The 8,309-nt window shown below is 33.0% G+C and overlaps 1 protein-coding gene across 5 annotated transcripts in view; it reads left to right on the top strand.

The window, feature by feature from the left end:
• QKI (QKI, KH domain containing RNA binding) overlaps nt 1-8,309 on the top strand; it is a 127,185-nt gene that overhangs the window by 44,366 nt on the left and 74,510 nt on the right. The window lies entirely within an intron of this gene.

Here is an 8,309-nt window from a genome sequence, read left to right as displayed (position 1 = left end):
AGCCTTTCAAGTAGCCGGAATTACAGGCATGCGCTACCACGCCCGGCTGATTTTTTGATTATTGTAGAGATGAGGTCTCGCTGCCCAGGCGGGCCTCGAACCCGCAGGCTCAGGTAATGCACTCACCTCAGCCTCCCAAAGGCGCGGGACTATAGGCTGAGCCACCGAGCCAGGCTGGTTGAGAGTTTTTAAATGAAGCTGGAGAGAATTGACTGGAGTTGGAACCTATACCAGGCAAATGAGTAGAAATGGTATCCTAGGCCATTTCTTGACATCAGAAATAGGATCAACTAGGGTATGTTGTTGTGTGAATACTTGGCATGTCACAGTAGAAGGTATGGGGTGTAGTGATGTGTGTGTTAATATTTGAGACAAGACTGAGGTCTGAGGATAAAGGACCTTGAACACTATGTCAGAAGATTTTTTTTTTTTTCATTTTGAAAGTGGTACTCTTGAAATTTTAAGGTGAGAAGTTTTATGATATATTAATTGTTTTAAAAAGCTACCTTGATGACAGTGGGAGATTTGGGCAGAATAGGAAGTGATCAAAGGTAGCAGACATGATCAATCTTAGATAGCTCTGCTTAAAATGTTCTTCCTTGTGTTGGAATAAATACGTGTCTTTGAAACTTCAATTCTGTGATCTTTATCTACTTTGAATTCAAAACAGATATAATCCTTTAAACCTTAGAGCCTTTGACATATTTGATGACCATGCTTATGTCTTAAAGATGTCCTGCTGTAGCTAAAATGTAATTACCTAGTAGCTTTAGTTCTTTTGGGCCTTTTTTTTAAAAAAATTAAAAAAAAATAGGTTTTATGGGACGTGGTGTTGAATTGAACTTCAAAAGTGGTTGATGGTTTTTAAAGATACAGGAATGCCTGCCTTTCCTTCAGTGCTTTTCAAATGATATATGGTAAGAGACCCACTAAAAAATTTAAATCTGTTGTATCTTCTCATGAAATATAATAAAATTCGTTGTCAGAGAGGTAGATTTTTAAAAGACATAAATTTAATCCCATTTAAAACTTATATCAGCAGACATAAAATTATCCAGCCAGAATGCTCTAAAAGTTTCTGTACGTCCTTGATTTTAGTACTTGCAGACAGCATTCCAACAGCTCTGGTTTATATACCAGCTGTGACGTATCTGTGATATTTTAGGACCGTGAATTAACTTCATCCATGGTGTTCCACCTCCTCTACTTTTGTTCTTAGTTCTCACTCCCTAACTTTATTTGCTCCGTATTTTCAAAATAGAATTCATTTTAGAATATTGACTGGATTGTTTTTTTGTTCTATTTTTGGCTACATGTTCATTATGAACTTGGCTTAGCTTTATTTTAAGATAGAAGAGTACAAAGCAGTGTAATACGAATAAAATGCTTATTTCCGATTGGGTAGTATCACAGTACACTTTGTAGAGTCACTGCTTTTTGTATTTTAAATAGTTAAGAAAGACTTGAAATAATTATACTATTTATTTGAAAGTGTAGTTATTAAAATTTGAGATGTTCTTTGAGGGATAAAAGATGGACCCAGTGAAAATAAACTTTTGTTTTTGTCAGTAGTCACACTTTAAGTAACCTGTAGAACTTTAGCCAATTACTTAGCCATAGATCTAACTCCAGGATGAGTTAATTGTCCATGCCTAATGAAATGAGACATGAGTTTCAGTGAAAAGAGGGAGTCCATTTTACCAATAGATGCTTTTAATGAGCCCTTTAAAATTAAGTCTCGATTGGATTACAGTCAATTTAGTTAAGGAATATTTGAGCACCTTGTAGTTGTACGTAACAAATTTTTGTTTTAGAGGATTCAGCTCTCTTGACAGAATTAGTGTGTAATGTTGCTTATGTGTATATCATTATACTGCACCAATTGATTTTCTTTTTTAAGACCCTTTAACAAGAAAATTTGATTGAAAGATGTTTTTTCAGTCATATTAACAACAAATTGTTAGGCGGTTTCATAAGCCTAATGAGTCATCCTATTCTGTTCCACTCAAGTTTTATTTTTGTTTACTCCTTCAGTTAGGAGAGGCTACTACTAAACTATTTTGTTGCTCTTTTGATTTTAAGATATGTTCATTTAGAAACATATACAATTATTAACTCTTTTGATTTTAATGACAGTGTATGTATTTTTTTCTTTTTAATTCACAGATTTGTTATAGAACCAGTATGATATCACAGTCTGTGGTCTATATTTAGAATTTAAAAACAAACTTTGACCCTTACAATATTGAAATTGCACATCATTTTGTGAGTTGTTACATTTTTAATTATTTTTAAAAAGAAATTAAAAATTATAGCAGATAGTGAGGAATGTTTTAAAAAAGATCTATACAACTTTTACACTCAAAGTTGTTGCTGAATTAAAATACCTATATATGGCATTCTAACTGTAGAGGATTAATCACTTCATGTAAAAAATACTGTTTTTAAGAATGAAATGTGAAAAAAGTTTTATATAATTTCACCTTTGTAACTGATATGATTAATTTCTTAGTGGTAGCGTGTGTTCATTTTAGTGATGAGAGTATTGGATAATAAGAAACAAGGACTCAGAAGTCAGTATGTGCCTTTGAAGATGTGTAATATGATCAAGTGCTGCAGCAGCAAATTGTTTAAAATGTTAAAGCTTTAAAAGGAGTCACAAATAGTGGAAGTGAATGCTTAAGCTTATCTTATATAACCTAAAAATGAGTTTTTCTTAAGTTATGAAAGCTTTTTATGTTTAATGTATTAAAAATAAGGCAATACTTCTATTTATTCTAAATCCTAATCTTCCCCATTTAGAGGTAATTGTTATTTATGTGTTGTTACATGTTTGAGACCACATGTAGTTATATTTTGATTAAGAATATTATAACAATGTCCATAAAAATTCATCTACAACACTTTTTATTGGCTGTAAGTAGTATTTAATTGTACATATGTGTATTGAGATATATTTTTTATTGGAGTTTTTGAAACAGTTGTTTTTACTATGAAAATGCTGTGAAGAACATTATTATTTTAAAATACATTTGTAGAATTGGTTGGTTGCATCATTAAATTGCCTTTTAATGCCACTGTTTGAAATTGTAAGCCTATTAAGTAACAAATAAAGATGTTTGTATAATGAATCTTCTCTAAAATTGGGGATACCACTTTTTAAGGGGGACAAAAATACATTCTGTTAATTTGCATACAAGGTTAGATCTTATGGATATCTATTTAGATATTAATGTTCACTTTTGTATTGCTTGCCATTGCTACCACCTCCAAATCCTCACTTTGTATTTTCTTTTGATTCTCATTTTGAAAAATAAGTATACATTCAGAATAGTTGTAAGAGTAGTACAATGAATTCATTTATTCTCTTAAGCTAGATTTGTCATATACTGTTGGCCCTCCTTACTGAAGGTTCTGTACCTATTCAACCAACTGCAAGTTAAAAAACAACAATACAACAATAAAAAATAATACAAATAAAGAATACAGCAGTGATTTACATAACATTTACATTGTATTCGATATTATAAGTAATCTATAATTTAAAGTATACAGAGGATATGTATAGGTTATATGCAAATACTATGCCATTTTATATGAGGAACTTGAGCATTGGTATCTGAGGAGGGGCCCTGGAACTAGTTCCCTGAGAATATTGAGGGACAACTGTATTAGCATTTTTTTCATATGTGTGCACACAGGCACAGAGTTGATTTTGTATTTGAAAATTCACATACTTGGTAAAACCTGTAACCCTGAAACCTATACTTCCATCAGTTTCACAGTCCATCCATGGACTTATGCCCAGCAGCAAAAGTTTTTGAGTCACTCTAATACTTGTTTATAGCTGAGATAGAACAAGATGATATGCTGCCTTCTTGCATCAGCTCTCATTTTGTAAACAGATGTGCTTTTTCATCGTCTTATTTAGTGACTGTTTTTTTTTTTTTTGCCTTTTGTGCTTTTTATTGGTGATTTTGCTGATTAAAATGTCCCCCAAGCATAGTGCTAAGTTGCTGCTTAGGATTACTAGGCTCCAAAAGTCTGTGATGTATCTTATGGAAAAAATATTTGACTTAGAGAAGTTTCGTTCAGGCATGACTTACTGTGCTATTGACTGTTACAGTGTTCATGAATCAACAGTGTATATTAAGTAAGGTGTCTTTAAACAAAAACACACATCATAGAGCTATATATATTGATCAGTTAATGAAAATGTGACCAGTGGTCTATGGGAGCCTAACCTTATATTTTTTCCAGAAGCAGTATGTGTAATTCAGTGTTCTTGTGATTTTAACTATCACAAATAATGAAAATTGACTTTATGTATGTATGTATGCATATATATACACAATAATTATTACTGTTTGCTAAGTCATTTGAGACATTATGATCCTTTATCTCTATTTTAGAGTACATTTCCTAAAAAACAAGACATTATTTTACATGAAGGTACCTTTGTCACATTCTGCAAATTTAATGTTGTTAAAATGTTATTATTTAACAGATAATCTAAATTTAAATTTTTCTAATTTCTGTTAGTTGTAAATTTTTTTTCTGACCCAGAATCCACTCCAGATCACACATTGCATTTATTTGCCATATTTCTCAATCTCCTATTTGGAACATTCCTCTGCCTCTGATTGTCTTTCATGATTTGGGTTTGTCTTATTCTCATGACTAGATTCAGATCATGCATTTTTGGCAAGGATGTTTTAAAAAGTAATGTGTCCTCAGACATCACATTAGCAGTTAGGTGACACTTGTTTGCCCCATTTTTGGTAATGTTAACTTTGCTCATTTGGAAATGGTGTCAGCCATGTATTTTCACTGTAAATGTAACTTGTCCCCCTTTGAAATAATAACTAATCTAAGGAGACATACTTTGATACTTTGTAAATTTTGTTTTCTTAATAAACTTTTGCCCCATGGATTTAACATTGGTAATGACTTGCCCAAGTAAATTTTCACCATTTGCCATTTCCCTATCATTCCTTTTATATTTGTTAATTGACATTCAGTTGTAATGAAGATACTGCCTGTCATTTCTGATAGGTTAAGATCTCTTTTATTTATTTATTTATTTATTTTTGAGTTGGAGTCTTACTCTGTCGCCCAGTCTGGAGTGCAGTGGCCGCTCCCGGCCACTGTAGCCTCTACCTGCTGGGCTCTGGTGATCCTTCCGCCTCGGCCTTCCAAGTAGCTGGAACTACAGGCGCGCACTACCACGCCCGGCTAGTTTTTGATTTATTGTAGAGATGAGGTCTCGCCAAGTTGCCCAGGTGGGTCTCGGACCCGCGGGGTCAGGCAATCCACTCACCTCAGCCTCCCAAAGCGCGGGATTGCAGCCTGAGCCACTGAGCCCGGCTAAGATCTCTTTCTATATTACACATATTCTCCCATATCCCATACCTCTGTTGATTTTTAAATTTGTATCTCTTGCCTGGATTGCTTACCTAAATTTGAGACTGTTTGTTGTCTTTATTTGGTTGAATGATGATTGTGGTGGTGGTTGTGGTGACAGCAATGGTGGACTGGTATTATTACAAAGGTTTCCAACACACAGAGCTGTGATTCAGGCACTGCTGTTAGTATTCCATAAGAAATAACTTATATTTACCCTTCCTTGAACAGCCCTTTGAGGTAGCTACTGTTGTTATTCTAGTTTTAGAGATGAGGAAAGAGAGTGAAGGAGGTAAAGTTCCTCCTTTGGCTAGTGAGTTGCTTAGCCAGGATATGGTTTGAGTGCCTGAGTTTTAAGTACTACATTGTACCTGCCTCAGTAGTCTTCTGATTTCCTTTTTTCCATTCTTCCTGTCTGTTACCCTCCAGCAACCAGGGTGATTATTAAAAAACAATCCTCCAGTGTATTTTCATGTTTTCAGTTAGAGGCAGGTCTTTACTGTGGCAACAAGGCCTTGTGACTTACTGTCTTCCCTTGTTTAGTCTTCTATTCTTCCCTTCTCTTTAAGCTTCCACCTTTTGATTCTTTGAACATACACATTCTCATTGTAGGGCTTCGGTCTGGCTGTTCCTCTGCCTGGAATACTCTTCCCCTGATATCTGTATACATTGGTTTGTTACTACATTTCAGATTCCTGTTCTGTCTCATTTTTCAAAGCGACATTTTAAAAAAGAAAAAAAAAACATTAAAATTGTAATATTCAATATATATCGATAACAAACAATGAATGCAAGTCACCTTTGACTTCTGCAGTTACAAGAGATACTCAAAGTGGTTACCATCAATGTCCAGAAGCTTCTAATTAAACACACACACACACACACACACACAAAGGTAATAGATGATAATACATACATAGTAAAAGTAATACATAGATAACACCTCTTAAAATGTGTATACATTTTTTGCCACCCCTTGGTTATATATTACTACCCCCCACTAAGGAGATACATTCATTGAGAGCAGAATTGTCTCTTTTATTCACTGCTCTGTCATCAATGATAGAATTGTACATGCCTACCATGTGGTGTGTGCTCCAGTAAATATGTGTTGAAGGAAGTAGTTTGTTTTTTAGTTTTGCTTATAATTATTTTGCATAATGAAATTATCAATTGAACAATTGAAAACCATATTTTATGTGGTTTTGTGAATTCTGTCTTGCCCAGTAATTTTATAGATATTTGCTGTTTTGTACTATCATTAGTTTTATTTATTCAGTAAATCTTAAATTCTTTTGGAAATCATTTCATTCTATAGGGTATGATTGGAAATTCCACTCTTTGCCATTTATTTTCCTTTTTAAAACAATTTTAATGGCTTAAAAATTCTGATTGCTTTTGATAATTATATAGTTTACAAATGCAGGCAGTGTTTTCACAAAAATAAATGTACAGTGATTTGAAATACAATAAATAAAGGTAATGCCTGGCCTTCCAATAAAAAATATTTAACGATTGAAAAAATATAATTATATAATTTACTTTTTTGGTATATTAAAAATGTGAGATTTACAGTTTTGAAATTCTCTTAATAGAAATTTTTTAAAGAATAAATTTTGATATAGTAATTTCAGTTTTGAGTAATTGACTCTTACTGTATAGATGAGAATTTACCCAGGCAATTCATTTTTTATGTAGATCTCAATGTCTAGATCTCAATATAGTTCTTTGGAAGAATGACATTATGTTTTGGTTTGCCTAAGACAGTTTTTAGCTATACTTAACTGTCTAGGTCTAATTTTTAATAGTAACTCCATTCACTTCAAAGCCTCCTGGTTTGGATGTAAAATTACATAGTAACATTAAGATTTTCTTTTTCTTTTTTTTTTTGAAAGGAGGATTTATTGAGAGGACAGAAAAGCTCCCACAGTGGGAGAGGACCCGAGGAGGTTGCCTTGGTGTTGTTTTGGTGTTAGTGCAACTTACTTCTGCAAAACATTAGCGTCATTCTTAAATCTTCTTTTGTACCAGCTATTATGAGATTTGTCGTAGAATGATATTGTGGCCTTGTGAGGTTTTTGGTAAAAAATTAAAATGTTAGTTTAAGTTTGTTTCAGTATATTATTGTTAAAATAAGAACAATATTTTATATGATATTTGGAGAAAATAACTTACAGAAAAATATGTAAATCGGGATCATTGTGTCGTCTAGTACCTTCTTGATCCTTGTTTGCTATAGAATTTGATGTTCTATATTAGTTTGTTCCTACCAGCAGCCATGGTAAAAAAAAAAAATGTGTATATACACACACATATATGCATAGGAGTTAAGGGTGCCATATATATGTGTGTGTGTGTATGTATATATATGTATGTATATGTGGGAGGCATCCTCAACTTCTTTCTACCTTTAGTCATTTAACAAGTGCACGATTGTGTGGCTTAGGATTGTCTTGTGATCCCACTGTTGCTTTCTTGCCACCATTGGTTGAGTAATGTGGGCGTTCTTTTTTGCTTATACTTCTATGAGCTCTTACATGCTCTTTCCCTTCCAAATAATTTGTACAGTTTTTGTGTATTTTTCAGTTAAGTTAGTTTTTATGTTTCTACTAGTATCTTATTGGTGTATTTGTTTGTGTGCATTTGTCTGTTTAGGTATGTGTAAGGCAGTAGTACTCTGTACAGAGAAATAAAATCATAGTTTCTTCTCACTCATTGCTGAGCAGATAAATGTCTCGTTTCCACTACCTGACTTATATTTGGTTACTTTAAATTTGTATTTGATTATTTAAACTTTGACAGTAATTTATACAATAAATATAATTTCACCTCTCAACTTTTAGAATATCGTGTGTACTAGGCACTTTTCTTTTACTTATTGCTATAAAACAGCTAAGATTTTTGCA

This window comes from Carlito syrichta, unplaced genomic scaffold (genome assembly GCF_000164805.1).
Source record: "Carlito syrichta isolate Samal-C Ts95f unplaced genomic scaffold, Tarsius_syrichta-2.0.1 Scaffold314800, whole genome shotgun sequence".
Taxonomy (NCBI): domain Eukaryota; kingdom Metazoa; phylum Chordata; class Mammalia; order Primates; family Tarsiidae; genus Carlito; species Carlito syrichta.
The sequence above is the reverse complement of the archived record's forward strand: the minus strand, read 5'-3'. Positions and strand labels throughout refer to the sequence as shown.